The following is an 18,441-nucleotide window of genomic DNA, read 5'->3' as shown; positions in this document are numbered from 1 at the left end:
TGCAGCCATTGAGCCCAGAAATAGTCATTTCTAAAAGAGGGTAACAATGATTTTCAACTTTTGTAGTTCATAATTGCCTCTGTTTCTTTTTTCCCCCTTTTTTTGGCAGCAGTCTTATGTACATTTGCATGATGTGGGTAGGAAAGCCAGGGAGGTTGCCAAGAGAGCTAGCTCAATTTTACTGAAAATTTATTTCCTGGAAGTTTTTTTTTTTTACAAGATAAGTGATAAAAGATATGTTTAAAGGGAGGTGATACTGCTTGTATTCAGTTCTTTGCTAAGCCCAGTGGTCGTTTAAGCTAAAGCATTTAATGCCAATGGAAAGATTCATGCTGCACTAGGTGCTATTGTAACCCATGCTTGGCAGTCAAGATTAACTCAGTTAAAAGTTCTTCACAGTCATTATCCAGACCAGATCCAGAATTTTAAATCTGATAAGATACCTTTTATGTGAATCTGTCCTAGCAATAAGTGACATTAGAATTTTCAAATATCTGCCCCACATCCTTCAAAATGGCTTTTAAAACAACAAATACAGAAGATATATTCTATTTTCTCTGGCACAATGAGTTTTCCAACATTCCTTCTGAGTTACTAGGCTTTCCAGTAATTTACTACTTAATGACTTCTTTTTTTCTGACTAACATTTTAAAATAAGAAATTAGATTGCAAAAGAAATATTAAACATCAAGTAACTAAATGTGTCTCAATTATTTTGGCAATCACACAGACTTAACACGCATAAAATGTTAGAGGAGGAATTATTCATGTTATTAAAATTCACTTCCCTTTCTTTTGTATTCATAAGCATACAAATGTGTAGGATTGTCTACCATTCTTTTCTACAAGGAAGAGATTTTAATAAACCATTTACTGTCTTTCTCTATGGACATGTAATAAACATTACATTGACCTGATGTTGATAATGTAACTCCAGTTAAACTTAATGAGTATAATTAATACAGACAGTTCATGAATAATTTTCCAAAATAAATTGCAATTGTTGTTAGTATATGTCGCCATGTGTTCATATAGTTGTAGGAAGTTTGTATGTATTATTTTAGGCTCTGTTCTCATCATTTTCCATTGTGTCATGAAAACACATTTACCTTTCCGACTTTATCCCTCTTCCTTCCTGACCTGCCCCCTAAATGTGGCTAATTCCAGGCTGCTGTGAATAGAAGTTTACTAGATTTTTTTTTTTTTTTTTTTTTGAGACAGTCTCACTCTGTCACCAGGCTGGAGTGCAGTGGCGCGATCTCAGCTCACTGCAATCTCCACCTCCCAGGCTCAAGTGATTCTCCTGCCTCAGCCTCCCAAGTAGCTGGGATTACAGGCACGCACAACCACGCCCAGCTAGTTTTTGTATTTTTTTGTAGAGATGGGGTTTCACCATGTTGGCCAGGCTGGTCTCGAACTCCTGACCTGAAGTGATCTGCCCTCCTCGGCCTCCCAAAGTGTTGAGGTTACAGCCTTGAGCCACTGCTCCTGGCTGAAATTTACTAGATTCTGAAGAGCACATGCTACTCCTTCTGTTTGAAATGCCCTACCTCATCTGCCTGATCTCGTCATCCTCCACATCTCAGTTCCCAAGTGGCTTCCTCTGGGAAAGCTTTGTCCTAGTCTCCCCCAAACTAACTAAGGCTTCTAACATTTAGTTGGCTCTTGCTGTTTCCACAGCATTTTGCACCTGACTTCTAGGGAAAGCTTCCCACTGTATTTTCACTGTTTACCTGTCTTGCTCCTCACTGCACTGTGAGCCCATTGAGACATAAAACTGAGTCTTATTTTTCTTGATCTCTTTTGGCATAGAGCATTAAATAGAGCATTCCAGGTGCTTATTAATTCTTATAGAATGAATGAATGGTTGGCATGGTCATAATTCTCAACAGTTGCATAGTATTTTCTCCTGCTGATGATTTCTTTAATCACTTGCTATTCTTGGATGTTTATGCATTTACCAAATTGGTTTCCAGAAATATCTGATTTACCACAACCCACCACTATGTTAAGGGCTTCTGAAGGTCATATTTCTCTCTGGTTCCAGTTATTTTGCAGGCTGTAATCTGTCCCTCTGTATTTCATTGTAGAAACAGTGTGCCTCAGTATACAAAAAATTTTTGTCTTGTTGGAACTAGGATATGAGTAAGCCTTTGTTGCTATCACTGGAGTGATAAAAAGAAGGTTATTCAAATTCTTCCATAAAATCACAGGAGTGCACCGTATGTATGAACACAGCCTTCTGTGTTTTCCTAATTTCCAGTGAGCATGAGTGGTTGTCCCTCCCAGTTAAAGAAAAGCAAATTAAATGCAAAATAAAACAATGAGAAACAATTTTTTACTTATCACATTGGCAAAGTTTTTTTTTTTTTAAGTCTGGTGTTGCAAACACTGGCAACGTTTAGGAGGAAACAGGCACTCATACACTGTAGGTAGGGGTACAAACTGTGCAACTTCTTTGAAGGGAAATTCAGAACTGTATCAAAATTTTAAGATACATGCCATGTGCCCCAAGAATTTATGTCTAGGAATTTATCTTAGAATATACTTGAACATTTATACAAAGGCAAATGTACACATATATTCATGGCTGCATGCCTTTTCTGCAAAAGACCAAAAGTGGCCTCAGGGTCCATTCACAGAGGTTACTTCCATACAATAAAATACTAATCTGCCATTTTTTAAAAAATTAAGGAACTCTAGTTTATTTCTGTATACATAAATAAAATTCATGTGTATAATGTTTATAGGTTTCCATTTGTGTAACATATATAACATAATGTAATAAATAATATAATGTATACATAATGTAAAATATAATGTATATTATGTATGCAATATAATGTATATCGTATGCATATAATATAATGTATGTTATATGTATATAATGTAATGTGTGTGTTATATATTCTATGTATGTGTAATATATGTTAATATATGTCATATATTACACATACATATATGTATATATAGACTGAAAAGATACACAAGAAGTTGGTAATGGTGCTCATCTCTATGAAGGGAGACTAATTTTCACATATATGTTTGTATAGTTGAAACTATTTTATTGTATTGTGTTTTTCCCTGCTTTTCTTGACTGTAGAAACTTTGTTTTTTAACATATTTCTGGATGATTTTTTTAATTTAATTTTTTTGGCAAAAAATATGCATACAAACACATATATATATATATATATATATTTTAAACTCAAATAGTACTGCAAAGTTTCTAAGGGAAGACAACAATCCTGTCATTCCCCTCTTTTCTCAGGCTCAAATGCTACTCTCCAGAAACACTCATTTTAAATTTTAGTTGGTTCTTACATTCAGTTTCTTTTCTTTTCTTTTTTTTTTTTTTTTTTGAGACGGAGTCTCGCTCTTTTGCTCAGGCTGGAGTGCAGTGGCGTGATCTTGGCTCACTACAAGCTCTACCTCCCAGGTTCAAGCGATTCTCCTGCCTCAGCCTCTGGAGTAGCTGGGACTACAGGAGCCCACCACCTCGCCTGGCTAATTTTTGTATTTTTAGTAGAGACGGGTTTTCACCATCTTGGTCAGGCTGGTCTCAAACTCCTGACCTGTGATCCACCTGCCTCGGCCTCCCAAAGTGCTGGGAATACAGGCGTGGGCCACCGCGCCGCGGCACATTCACTTTTTTTCCCCGCCTTCCCCAGATGGAGTCTTGCTGTGTTGGCCAAACAGGAGTGTACAGTGGTGTGATCTCAGCCTACTGCAACTTCCGTCCCCCAGGTTCAAGCAATTCTCCTGCCTCAGCCTCCCGAGCAGCTGGGATTACAGGCGACCACCACCATGCCTAGCTAATTTTTATATTTTTTAGTAGAGGCGGGGTTTCACCATGTTGGCCAGGCTCATTCACTTTCATATTACTAATAACAAGCTCGTTTGGCCATGTCTTGATGTTTTCCCATTTTAGACATTATCTGTTGAATTCCTACCAGTGAGGCAGATTTAACTGGCTTACACATCCCACTCCTGACACCCTCCCATACAAACTCTTGCTCTTACTCCAATCTCAAATCATAATTAGATTGCAACTTATAGCTAAATCAATTTTCAGTGGACACCTTATTATGACTATGGAAATATTGTTTGCAGTTGAGCCATGTAGTATAGTAACATTGCACTTCCTTTCTCATCAAGTTTCTTGGATTTGTGTTAATAATCACCTTTCCCCCTCATTTACTTTGTCCTCCATGTTCCTATCATTAATGCAGTTGCAAAATGTCTCACATAACCATAAAGCACCTCTCAGTATGGCCAGACACAAAATTCAGCTGTTTGCATTTTTTTCCCATGAGACATTCCTGGCTGTGGACTCTGTCCTCTTGCTTTAGGATGAAATGATCACTGTCATCATCCTGAGAATTCCTTTTTTGTTGTACTTGCTAGTTCTGGTGGAGCACATCTGAAAAAGAGAACACTAGGGAAAACTTTTCTGAGGCCTACGGTATCACCTAGGATGCCTTCAATTATAAATAATAGCATTCTGGAATACAAATAGGATTTTTATTACTATTATTAGGTCATCTCTAACTCTCTGAATAGTTAGCAGCTCAATGACGTCATCAGGACCCAGGCACTTTTCATACCCTTGCTGTGCCTTCATCACAACAATGATGATGTGTCCTCTTTATGTCACAGGTGGCTACAGCAGCTGGCTAATTTCATTTGTCAGAAACTGAGTTATACCCTAGCTGCACAGAAGTCTCAGAAAACGAATATATATCATTTACATCTTCTATTGTGAGAACAGGTCTCAAGTCAATAGGAAAGAAGGGATTGGGGGAATAGCTGTTGGATAGGCAACCCACGGGGTCTGCACATCATGTGTATTTAAAAATGTGTTTAGTCTGCATTCATAGTTTAGCTGGGTATAGCATTCTAGATTGGAATGCATTTTTTTCTTAGAATTTTGAAGGCCTTGTTTCAATATATCCTAGATTCCAGTGTTGCTGTCAGATGCTTAATATTATTCTGATTCCCAATCCTTTGTATGTAACCAGCTTTCCACTTTCTGGAAGCTTTTCCTCTGATTCTAAAATATTACTGTAGTGTGCCTTAGTGTAGGCATGCATTGCTTTTTCTTTTTCTTTTTTTTTTTTTAAGATGGAGTTTCATCCTTGTCACCCAGGCTGGAGTGCAGTGGCATGATCTCAGCTCACTGCAACTTCCACCTCCCAGGTTCAAGTGGTTCTCCTGCCTCAGCCTCCCGAGTAGCTGGGACTACAGGCACACACCACCATGCCCGGCTATTTTTTATATTTTTAGTAGAGACGGGGTTTCACCATATTGGCCAAGCTGGTCTTGAACTCCTGACCTCAGGTGATCTGCTTGCCTTGGCCTCCCAAAGTGCTGGGATTATAGGCATGAGCCACCATGCCCGGGCTACTTTTTCAAATCAAAAAGTAATGCAGTTTTTTAGGATGCATTTTTTTAAAAAACAGCAACAAAAAGATTTGAATTTGGATTATCTTTCTCAGTTACACTTACTTTTATCCAACTGCAATTGGCCTGGGGTAAGCTTGGCAACAATGAAACATCTTTTCCAGGCTATTCCCTTTGGAGTCTTTCTTGTTCTCTGGATCCCTAAACTTCTCTTCCCACCACTTGATGCCTTGCCCAACCTATCCTCTTCACATTTTCTTTACAATTAAAACTGACCTAAAACTATTGCTTACCTTTTAGAGCTAATGTAGCTAATCTAATAAATTAATTCACAAAATTAATTCACAAAATGGTGAGCTCTCCTTACACAAAACATATAGGCATTTAATCACAGTCTTCAATATTTTTATCCCAAATGGAAGAGTAAAAGGTGGGAATTTCATAGCAGTCGATGATGATTAAGTGATCTATATTTTCTGTCCTTCAAATCATATTTCCTAATCCAGTTCCTAACATTTCTGAAACAATGCAGAAGAAAATCTTGGCTTTTTAAGGTATGCTTCATTGGATAGCAATTTAAAAATCCACTTGTATTCAAATCTAAACAATCCGTGACATCTGTGGGGCACCTGATCAAGAATTGCTCACATTCCATCTTGTGAGTCAAAGCACAGGATTGCTGTGCTTCGCTGAGTCCTAGCACTGAAGACCTACACAAGCATCTTTCCCATGACTCACCTAAAATACTTAATTTCTCAAAGATGTAGACAATCAAATGCTGGCAGGCGATTGTGTAGGCTGAACTGTCTGGTCCTCAGCTGTGCTGAGTGACAGTGATATGCATAAGGGGAGTTTTTAAACTTTTTTATATTGAACTTTCAGTTGTTGTTTTCTTTAACTCTAACACCTCAAAACAGGAGAGTCATGTGTAAAACAGGAGGGACTGGAGCAGCTGACATGATTGGCACAATGGATGGTCCCTGTGTCAGGTTTACCATAAAGCTAATGATACCTAAACTTCAGGGACTCTCCAAAGCCTATGCCTGATTTTACATTATTAATTTCGTAATTTTTTTTTTGAGACAGAATCTCACTCTGCTGCCCAGGGTGGAGTGCAGTAGTGTGATCTCGGCTCACTGCAACCTCTGCCTCCCGGGTTGTAGTGATTCTTCTGCCTCAGCCTACCAAGTATCTGGGACTACAGGCACATGCCACCATGCCTGGCTAATTTATTTGAGTAGAGACGGGGTTTCACCATGTTGGCCAGGCTGGTCTCGAACTCCTGACCTCAGGTGATCCTTCCACCTTGGCCTCCCAAAGCGCTGGGATTACAGGCATGAGCCACCACGCCTGGTCAAATTTTGTAATTTTTTTTTCTTAAAGAACTCTCCTCTTCCTCAATTGTATAAACTTCAGGCCCCATGAAACCTGGTTTCACACCTGATAGGACCCAGAGCTTCACCCCTCCTTCCTCTCCTCTTCAGCCCTCTCCAAGGAGCCCTAGTCCTCTGCAGAACAAAAATAAAAGACAACCTGTGACTGGGCACAGTGGCTCATGCCTATAGTCCCAGCACTTTTGGAGGCTCAGGCAGGAGGATCACTTGAGGTCAGGAGTTCAAGACCAGCCTAGGCAACATAGTGAGACCCTGCCTCTACAAAAAAAATTTAGTTGGGCATGGTGGCATGTGCCTGTAGTAGTCCCAGCTATTTGGGAGGTTGAAGCAGGAGGATTGCTTGAGCCTAAAAGGTCAAGGCTGCAATGGGCTTTGATGGTGCCACTAGCCTGGGCAACACAGTAAGACTCTGTCAAAAGGAAAGGGAAGGGGAGGGGAGGGGAGGGGAGAGGAAAGGAAGGGAGGGAAGGGGGAAATGAAAGAAAGGAAAGAAAGGAGAAAGAAAGAAAACAACTTGTAACAATTCCTGGACTAGGAATCAGGAGAGAGGGTCTGACACCTGTGCTTGATACTAGCCCTTTGTGGGCCTCAGTCAGGTCACTTGGCCTTTTTCAGACTCCATTTCATCATCTGTGAAATGGGTGTGTTTGACCTGATGATCGCCAAGCTCCCTTTCAAAACTAAGTCTTTGATTCTAAGTCTACTGGGGCCACTTTCTACATTCCCTTACAATAGCTTCCATTCATGGGTTTGTCTTTCCCCACTGAGATGCTGGAAAAACTCACCCTCTGATCTTCTGGGTCCTGCCCAGGCTTAGCCCAGCCCCTCCCTCTTCAAGCAATGACGTCCGTGATGGTGATGGGACTGCTGTCTCTCCTCTCCCCACAATTCACTGTCTCTGCTCCTGCTAGATGAAAGAGGAATGACAGGGTGCTGTTCTATGTGTTAACCCTTCTCAGAATACCTTCATTTAAAATAGAAATTAATATTTCATCTCAATGGCATAACTCTTTAGTGGTGAAATTTTAGGCAGAAGTTGCAGTCAAGTCTGAGGAAGAGAGATCGTCTTGAGCTCTTGCAGCAGGCAGTGTTTAGACTCCCTCAAGCCACAAAGGGACACTGCCCATTATTCCAGAACCAGAAGATTGACCCAGGTTAAAAGGCACAGCAGCCCTGTCAACGTGGGCGCAAAGAGACTTTCACTTGGAATATCATTTACACTCACACAGCAGTGGAAGTTAATTGCATGGTGGAGGATGGGGACTTCACCTGCTTCACCATCCATGCTCCACTTTCCCCCTAGTCACAGATCCTGATATTATTTGGGGGCAGCAGCATGCCCAGCTAAAGGACCACGTGTCCCAGTCTCCCTTCAGCGTCATGTGATAAGTTTCTGACCCATGAGGTGTAGGCAGAATGCTACGTGAGACTTCCAAAAACTCTCTGAAAGTCCAGAAACATGCCCTTCTCTTTAGTCTTCAAGTCAGAGATGTGATAATGATGGCTGCTAAGTGGTTGCCATCTTGGATCTGAGGGGACTTTGCAGATGGAAGTCATTTACTGAGGAGGGTGGACCAGAAACATAAAAAGAGCGTGGCTCCCTGATGACATCATGGTGCTACTCCCTCAGCCCAGACCACCCCATTCTGGACTTATTTTCAGTAAGAAAATAAAATCTTTGTGTGTTTAAGCCACTAGCTCTCAGTTCACTGTCACTCATAGCTGAATACATTCCTGGCTGAAATAAATGAGAAGACTAAACTTTCCACCTTTTAAAGAAAGAATATAGTGAGTAGAAAACAGGGTAAGGTCTAGGAGAGATGCAAACAACCTTAAAACTCAACCATCCTCAGCAGGAGGATATAACATATATATATAATATATATAACATAAAACATAAAACATAACATATATGTTATATATAAAACATATAACATATATGACATATGTTATATATAAAACACACAACATATATGACATATATATTATATATAAAACATAACATATGACATATATAATATATAAAACATATAACATATATAACTATATATGTTATATATAAACACATATAACTTACATAACATAACATATATGTTACATATATCATATATATTTATATATATAACAAGGATACATTCATTTAAACCCCGAATCTCAAAAGTTCAGACAATGTATTGAAAGGGAAAATAAAATAAAAGCACTTTAGTATGAGCATTGGCAGTTTCTGTTGCTCCCCCACAGGGTAGAAGATGAGAGGTTGGTCAGTCAGGAAGTGTCACCTCTGTGCACAACCTGGAGTTGTTTTGGAAGGAGGAGAGACGCCTGGAGCTTGAGCAATGCAAGCGTGATCCCTGCTCTAGGGAAGCATGAGGTCATCTGCACGTGCTCATTCATGCTCGCTTTGCTCCCCGCAGTAGCGGACTCCTAGCACCTCCCTCAGACCCATCTCTGTTTTGGCTGCTCTGGCCATAAAATCTGCACAAGCCTCTGTCACAGTGCTGAGGATACAACTGGTGAGCAAGTCCCAGTGCTGGCCCCGGAGGAGATGAGAGCTCAGTGAGCCGAGAGCAAGGAAACAAGCCATCAGCCCCTGGTAGGACAAGTGTTCACAAGGGGGAAGGCCTGTGAGAAGACAGAGGAGGGGCCCTGACTCATTTTTGGAAGTCCCAGAAGGCTTCTTGGAGAAGATGACATCTAAATAGAGACCTAGAGGATGAGTAGGAGTTTCTGTCCTCCCCTTAGTCACTGTTCAGTGGCAGCTGCTGTCACATGACAGTTTTTTGCCCCAGATCCATAGAGTGAAGAAGGTAGCAATGAGGTAGTTAGAAGAATACACTGCTGGGCTGGGCATGTTGGTGCATGCCTATAATCTCAGCACTTTGGGAGGCCAAGGCAGGCAGATCACTTGAGGTCGGGAGTTCGAGACCAGCCTGGCCAATATGGCGAAACCTCATCTCTACTAAAAAATACAAAAACAATTAGCCAGGCATGCTGGCACATGCCTATAATCCCAACTACTCGGGAGGCTGAGGCAGGAGAATCACTTGAAGCTGGGAGGTGGAGGTCACAGTGAGCCAAGATCACGCCATTGCCCTCCAGCCTGGGTGACAGAGACTCTGTCTCAAAAAAAAAAAAAAAAAAAATTAATTAATTAATTAATTTTTTAAAAAAAGAATACACTGTCTTCTCTTTTCCTTTCCTGGAAGTCTGAAGACAGAACCATCTCATTTGCTCTGGAAGGAGTCAGGGCCAACATCAGGGAGTGGGGTTAAGGGTCAGGGAGGATGCTGAGTTAGGAAATACCCACCTCAGCACACTGGGGATCATGCCCACTGGACTATTCAGGCAGTGAGCAGCAGTACGCATGACCACGAGCCTTCTTCTCACACTCTTCTCCCCATGTGGCTTATTTTGGTAACAGCTTCATTGAGATATAATTTACTCCTTCCCATAGAACATAGCTAAAAAAAGAGAGAAAGAGATAATTTATATACCATACAATTCACCTATCTAAAATGTGCAATTCAATGGATTTTAGTATATTCGTAGGGTTGCTCAGTGATCACCACAATCAATTTTAAAACATTTTCATCGCTTCAAGAGGAAACCCCATACCCTTTGGCTGTCACCCCTCAATTTCCCCAACCCTGGCAATCACTGATTTCTTTTCTCTCAATAGTTTTTGCCTATTCTTAACATCTCAAGAAATGGAATCACTTACATCGTCCTTTGTCACTGATGTCTTCCACGCAGCAGAACGTTTCTGGGGCTTATCCAAGCTGTGCACACTCCTTCATTCCTTGTTATAGCCAAAGTATACACACACCACTTTTCCTGTGTCTCAGACTGATGTCTGGGCCAGTCATCAATCCTATTCGTCAATTTATTCTCCAAACGCGTCTAGAGCAAATACCATGTGAAACCTATGGTTTTATGGCCCCCAAAGCTCCCAATCCATCTTCTTGTCTCCATCTCCATCATCACCATCCTGGTCTGCCATCATCTGTCTCTGGGACCAAGGAGCTTTCCAAAAGTGAAACGTTAGCCTTCAACAGTGACTGCCCGCCCCCAAGGACTTCCCATGATCTCAGAATAAAGACAAAGCTACCTGGCGTGGCTATCAACACTCTGCCCAGTCTGGCACCTCCCTCCACTCTGTTTCAACTTCTCTCTTTTGGCTCCAGCTATCCTGTCTTCTCTCAAACACTGTCACTTGCCACCTTGAGGCCTTGGCCTGGAACAGGCTTTATCGCTCACCTGGTTAAGGCCGGTTTACCCTCCAGGCTGCAGGTCAGTTGTCTCTTCCAGGAGAAACCTTTGCCAAAGGAGTCTCATCATAGCTCTCATAATTCTCATATCACCCTGTTCCTTTCCCACTCTGTCTCCCCTCTACACTGGAAGCTCTTTGAGGGTGGACATTGTCTACTTTTGCTCATGATTGGTTTCCCTCTACCTAACAGTGCCTGGATTAGAAATACAGAAAGGACATCCATATCAACATTTATAGTGTGCCCTGTAACCAGACACTTTTATTGATTAATTTTTTTAGTTTTTTTAAATTTTGAGTTCCAGGATACATGTGCAGGATGTGCAGGTTTGTTACATAGGTAAACGTGTGCCATGGTGGTTTGCTGCACCTATTAACGCATCACTTAGGTATTAAGCCCAGCATGCATTCACTATTTATCACGATGATCTCCTTCCTCCCACCCGCCACTCCAAGCCCCAGCACTGCCGCCCCACCGCCAGGCCCTGGTGTGTGTTGTTCCCCTCTGTGTCCATGTGTTCTCATTGTTCAGCTCCCACTTATAAGTGAGAACACGCAGTGTTTGGTTTTCTGTTCTTGCATTAGTTTGCTGAGGATAATGGCTTCCAGCTCCATCCATGTCCTTGCAAAGGACATGATCTCGTTCCTTTTTACGGCTGCATAGTATTCCATAGTGTATATGTACCACATTTTCTTTACTCAGTCTATCATTGATGGGCATTTGGGTTGATTCCATGTCTTTGCTATTGTGAATAGTGCTGCAGTGAACATATGCACGCATGTATCTTTATAATAGAATGATTTATATTCCTTTTGGTATATACCCAGTAATGGGATTCCTGGGTCAAATGGTATTTCTAGTTCTAAGTCTTTGAGGACTCACCACACTCTCTTCCACAATGGTTGAACTAATTGACATTCCCACCAACAATACAAAAGTGTTGCTATCTCTCCACAGCCTCACCAGCATCTGTTGTTTCTTGATTTGTTAATAATTACCATTCTGACTGGCGTGAGATGGTATCTCATTGTGGTTTTGATTTGCATTTCTCTAATGGTCAGTGATGTTGAGCTGTTTTTCATATGTTTGTTGGTTGCATAAATGTCTTCTTTTGAGAATTCACCACACAATTTTATAAAGACTATCTCGTGTCATCCTTATGATAATCCTATGTGGAAGTTATCTTCAGCTTCATTTTACCAATGAGATAAATGAAACTGTGGTAGTATAAATAAATAACTTGTCTAAAGATACTGAGTAGCAGAGGAAGCATTCCATCCCAGACCCATTGAATTCTCAGATCTAAGATCCTGCTAGGCTGTTTCTGGAATAGAGAGCAGAAAATCCCCTCCCGTTCAAACACTAACTAGATAAGTCCTTCTTCACAAATGCCAAGTAAGCACAGAAAAAGAGCAACAGGGAAAAATTTATGCTCCAAGGAAAAAGTCAACCCCAGACTGTAGGGATCATGGTGAGATTATATCAGGACTGGACCTTGGGGAAAGCTTCCTGATATTTGAGACTCATAAAAAAAAACCTCCCCACAGGTGGTCAGTTTGGTTCTTACTGGCTTGCTGGAAGTAAGTTCTCATGTTTCTAAATGCAGACCAGGTGTTTCATTTGGAATGTTCTTACATTGTTTTATTTTTGGGTGTCAACCTTTTCATTTTAGTCCAGCAAAGAACTTCTTGTTCATTTCCTTTGGGGGATTTATTTTTCCTCCTTTTTCTAAGGCGGCAGTACCTCTACCAGGAAAAACTGGTTACCAGTGCTGTCCTCAGAGTTGTCACTGAGGTGTTTCCACCGAAAGCTTCTCTGTCATTTTGAGGTCACCTGAGAGCATGAGAGCCAGCCTCACTGGTGACCTCATCCCTCTGGCCCTATTCCAGCAGCTTAGCTTTGAGCTTCGTCATCACAGTATAGCAGCTGACTACTTGCTAACTAACATGTTATGCCATTGATAACCAGGAATTTCCTGACTGATGTTGAATGGGAAAAGGATGGCGGATCAGAACCCCTAGAAGGAGGTCATCTTCATATTACAAAGGACAGCCCATTTAGGGAAGTGACTTTGGTGCTGTTTAATAGATTCCCTTTGCTCTGAAGCACCCTGGGTGTGTTCTTTTATAATCAAAACAGCTGATCGCTTTTCTTACAGAGATAAATTTGCTCAAAAATAATGCATCTCTGTATACAATGAAATATTATTCAGCCTTAAACAGGTAGGAAATTCTGACATGTGAATGAACCTTGACAACACGATGCTAAGTAAAACAAGCCAGTCGCAAAAGGATAAATACTGTACAATTCCACTTATGTGAGGTCCCTAGAATAGCTAAATTCATAGAGACAGAATGTAGAATGGTGTTTGCCAGAGGCTAGAGCAGAGGCCCCCAACCCCCAGGCCACAGACCAGTACCAGTCTGTGGCCTGTTAGGAACCAGGCCACATGTCAGGAGGTGAGTGGCCAGCAAGCAAGTGACGAGTGACACTTCATCTGTATTTGCAGCTACTCCCCATCACTCACATTACTGCCTGAGCTCCGCCTCCTGTCAGATCAGCTGCAGCATTAGATTCTCACAGGAGTGCAAACCCTACTGTGAACTGCACATGCAAGGGATCTAGGTTGTTCACCCCTTAAGAGAATCTAATGCCTGATGATCTGTCACTGTCTCCCATCACGCCCAGATGGGACCATCTAGTTGCAGGAAAACAAGCTCAGGGCTCCCAGTGATTCTACATTATGGTGAGTTGTATAATTATTTCATTATACATTACAATGTAATAATAATAGAAACAAAGAGCACAATAAATGTAATGCACTTGAATCATCCCAAAACCATCCCCCACCCTGGTCTGTGGAAAAGTTGTCTTCCACAAAACCAGTCCTTGGTGCCAAAAAGGTTGGGGACTGCTGGGCTAGAGAGAGGAGTTAGAGGGGAGTTCGTGTTTAACAGGGACAGAGTAGTTGTTTGGGAAGATGGAAAATTTCTGGAGGTGGATGGTGGTGATGGTTGCACAATCGTGATTGTACTTAATCTCATTAAACTGTATACTTAAAAATGGTTAAGATGAGGCCCAGTGCAGTGGCTCACACCTGTAATCCCAGCACTTTGGGAGGCCAAGGTGAATGGATCACCTGAGGTCAGGAGTTTGAGACCAGCCTGGCCAACATGATGAAACCTCGTCTCTACTAAAAATATAAAAATTAGCTGGGTGTAGTGGTGGGCGTCTGTAATCCCAGCTACTTGGGAGACTGAGGCAGGAGCTTTAACCTGGGAGGTGGAGGTTGCAGTGAGCCAAGCCTGCACCATTGCACTCCACCCCGGGCAACAAGAGCAAAACTCCATCTCAAATTAAAAAAAATAATAATAATAATGGTTGTGATGGTAAATTTTGTGTTGTGTATATTTTCCCACAATAAAAAAATAATGTGCTGAAGATGCTTCTCAAAGTCTTGCCTGATATTCTGCTACTTGTTCATCAATTGCAAGTTGGCCTGCCACCTACCTTCTTGAGCCTTGTTCCTCAAAGTACGGTCCCTGGACCAGCAGCAGCAGCAGTTGGAAGCTTGTTAGACAGGCAGCATCTTGGCCAGATGCGGCGGCTCATGCCTGCAATCCCAGCACTTTGGGAGGTCAAGGCCGGCAGATTGCTTGAGCTCAGGAGTTCAAGACTAGCCTGGGCAACACAGCGAAACCCCATCTCTACAACATATATATATATAAATTAGCCAGATGTGGTGGCATGTGCCTGTAATCCCAGCTACTTAAGAGGCTGAGGTGTGAAGATGGCTTGGGCACAGGAGGCAGAGATTGCAGTGAGCTGAGATCGAGCCACTGCACTCCAACCTGGGTGACAGAGCCAGATGCTGTCTCAAAAAGAAGGAAAGAAGGAAAGAAAGAAAGAAATGCGAATGACTCAGGCCAGGTGCGGTGGCTCATGCCAGTAATTCCAGCATTTTGGGAGGCTGAGGTGGGAAGAGCATTTGAGGCCAGGAGTTTGAGACCAGCATGGCCAACATGGTGAAACCCCATCTCTACTAAAAATATCAAAATTAGCCGGATGCAGTGATGCACACCTATAATCCCAGCTACTCAGGAGGCTGAGGCATGAGAATCACTTAAACCCTGGAGGCAGAAGTTGCAGTGAGTCAAGATTGCACCACGGCACTCCAGCCTGGGTGATAGAGCAATACTCTGTCTCAAAAAAAAAAAAAAAAAAAAATGAAAATGATTTATATGCAGGTTAAGGTTTGTGGAGAGCTGTTCTGGACCAGTGGTGGGCAAGTCTGCAGGCACACTGGAATCACCTGTGGAGTTTTAAAATTACTGATTTGATTGGTTTAGTGTGGCCAGGCATCAGGATTTATAACTGCTCACATTAGAATTCAAGTAATTCTAGTGTGCAGCCAAGGTTGGGATCAACAGATCTAGATTATCTTTTCTTCTAACACTTCAGTGTTTTCACGCTTTTCTCATCTTAGTGAACACTTATTTCCTGGGACATCATTTCTGCTTGATTCTTCTTAATTATTTCAATTTGTTAAATTCCTTTGTTAAATTTCCCTTGTTAAATTTATCTGACAAGATTCTGAATTCATTCTCTGTGTTATCTTGAATTTCTTTGAGTTTCTTCAAAACAGCTATTTTGAATTATCCGTCTGAAAGGTCACATATTTCTATCTCTCCAAGATTAGCCCCAGAGGCTTATTTAGTTTGTTTGGTGAGGTCACTTTTTCCTGGATGGTCTTGATGCTTGTGTATGTTTGTCGGTGTCTAGGCAATGAAGAGTTAGATATTTATTGTAGTCTTTGCAGTTTGGGCTTCTTTATATTCATCATTCTTAGGAAGGCTTTACAGGTATTCTAAAGGACTTGGGTGTTGTGATCTACATTTGTGGTCACTGCAGCTTTATCTGCATTAGTTGCTACCCCAAGCCCAGTAACACTACGGTTCTTGCAGAGTTATAGAAGCCTTGGTGTCTTGGATAAGATCCAGAAGAATTCTCTAGATTACCAGACATAGACTCTTGTTCTCTGCCCTTATTTTCTCCCAAACAGTCTGTCTCTCTGTGCTGAGCTGCCTGGAGCTAGGGGAGGGGTGACACCAGCACCCCTGTGGCCACCACCACTGGGACTGTACTGGGTCAGATAAAAAGCCAGCACAGAACTGGGTCTTGCCCAAGGCTTGCTGTAACCACTACCTATGTTTGCTCAAGGCCCTAGAGTTCTCTAATCAGCTGATGGTGAAGCCAGCCAGCCTTGTGTCATTCCCTTCGGGGTGGCAAATTCCCCTGAGTGGGTCCAGAGATGCTATCCAAGAGCTAAGGCCTGGAGTTGGAAACCTTAGGAATCTACCTGGTGCTATATTCTACTGCAGCTAAGCCAGCACTGAAACCACAAAAAAAAAAAAAAACAAAAACAAAACTCTTCCCACTCTTCCCTCCACTTTCCCCAGGCAGAGGAGTCTCTCCCCGTGGCCACCACTCACCACTTCCACAGGTGCACAGGGAAGACTACTTTCTGCCAGGGCACCACCAATGTGCCCTTAAGGCCCAAGGGCTCTTCAGTCAGCTTGTGGTGAATGCTGCCAGGCCTGGGACTCACCCTTCAGGGCAGTGGGCTTCTCTCTGGGCCAGGTTAGGTCCAGAAATGCAGTCCAAGAGCCATGGCCTGGAATTGAGGAACCCCAGGCTGCCTGGTGCTCTTCTCCACTGTGGCAGGGCTGATATCTAAGCTGCAGGACCAAGTCCCCTTTATTCTTCTTTTCTCAAGCAGAAGGAGTCTCTCCTCAGAGCCACTACAGCTGGCAATATGCTGCATCACATCAGAAGCCAGCACATCTCAGAGTCTCTCACCCGGGGCCCACAGCATATCCTACCTGGTTACCACTGCTGATTATTCAGGGCTCAAGGGCTCTTTAGTCAGCAGGTGATGGATCCTGCCAGGACTGGGTCCTTCCCTTCAAGGCAGCAGATTCCTTTCTGGCCCAGATGTGTCTAGAAATGTCATCCAGGAGCTAGTGCCTGGAATAGGGGCCTCACGACTCTGCCCAATGCTCTATCCTGCAGCTGAGCTTGTATCCAAGGTGCAAAACAAAGTCATCTTTACTCTTCCCTCTCCTCTGTTCAAGCAGAAGGAAGGAGTCACTTTCATTGCTGCAAGCTGTGCTGCCTGGGTTTGGGGGAGTATTCCTTTAGCACCCCTGACTAGTGTCTCACTAGGTTGCATGCCCCTACAGTACCCTGGCTCTAAGCCCAGCACAGCACTAGGATTTGCCTGGGATTCGCAGCCCTTGTGGCCTAGACAGCCTTTTAAGTTTATTTAGGACCCCAGGGCCATTTAGCCCATGGTGGCAAGGCTTGCCAAAACTCAAATTCCAACCACTGGTATGGGCAATGTCCCTCTGGCTAAGGCTGGTCTAAATGCTCCCTCCATGGGCACCAGCTGAGTTCTGCCCTGTGTTGGCAGCACTGAGTTTTAATGCAAAGTCCCCCAGCCTCTGCACTCTCCTTCCCACAAGCACACAGATTCTCTCTCTGCACCAAGTAGCCACTGCTAGAGGATAGGGGAGGGGTGGCATCAGAGATTCAAGACTTCTTTTTCTACCCTCTTCAGTGCCTGTCAGTGATATGAAGTTAAAACCAGGTATTGTGATTGCTCACCTGATTTTTGGTTCTTATGAAGGTGCTCTTTAGTGTAGATAGTTGGCAAATGTGGTGTTCCTATGAACAGAACGATTGCTGGAGTCTTCTCTTTGGCCATCTTTCTCTGCCTCCCTCCTTGGGCCTGCCTTCCTTCTTTCTTTCCTTCCTTCCTTCCTTCCTTCCTTCCTTCCTTCCTTCCTTCCTTCCTTCCTTCCTTCCTTCCTTCCTTCTTTCTTTTGACGGAGTCTCGCTGTGTTGCCAGGCTGAAATGCAGTGGCGCAATCTCAGCTCACTGCAACCTCCAACTCCCTGGTTCAAGCGATTCTCCTACCTCAGCCTCCAGAGTAGCTGGGATTACAGGCACGTGCCATCATGCCCAGCTAATTTTTGTATTTTTAGTAGAGACAGGGTTTCACCATATTGGCCAGGCTGGTCTCGAACTCCTGACTTCAAGTGATCTGCCCGCCTCGGCCTCCCAGAGTGTTGCGATTACAGGCGTGAGCCACCACACCTTGCCATGAGCCACCGTGCCTGGCCAGTCCTGTTTGAAAAGTCTGAAGTCCTGTTTGAAAAGTCTGAAGTTCTATTTGAAAAGTCTCAGTTGGGAGTGGTGGCTCATGCCTATAATCCCAGAAATTTGGGAAACCAAAGCAAGAGGATCGCTTGAATCCGAGAGTTCCAGACCAGCCTGGGCAATACGGTGAGATCCCATCTCTTAAAAAAAAAAA

This window comes from Symphalangus syndactylus, chromosome 1 (assembly GCF_028878055.3).
Source record: "Symphalangus syndactylus isolate Jambi chromosome 1, NHGRI_mSymSyn1-v2.1_pri, whole genome shotgun sequence".
NCBI classification, from domain to species: Eukaryota; Metazoa; Chordata; class Mammalia; order Primates; family Hylobatidae; genus Symphalangus; species Symphalangus syndactylus.
This window is presented reverse-complemented; position numbering follows the sequence as displayed.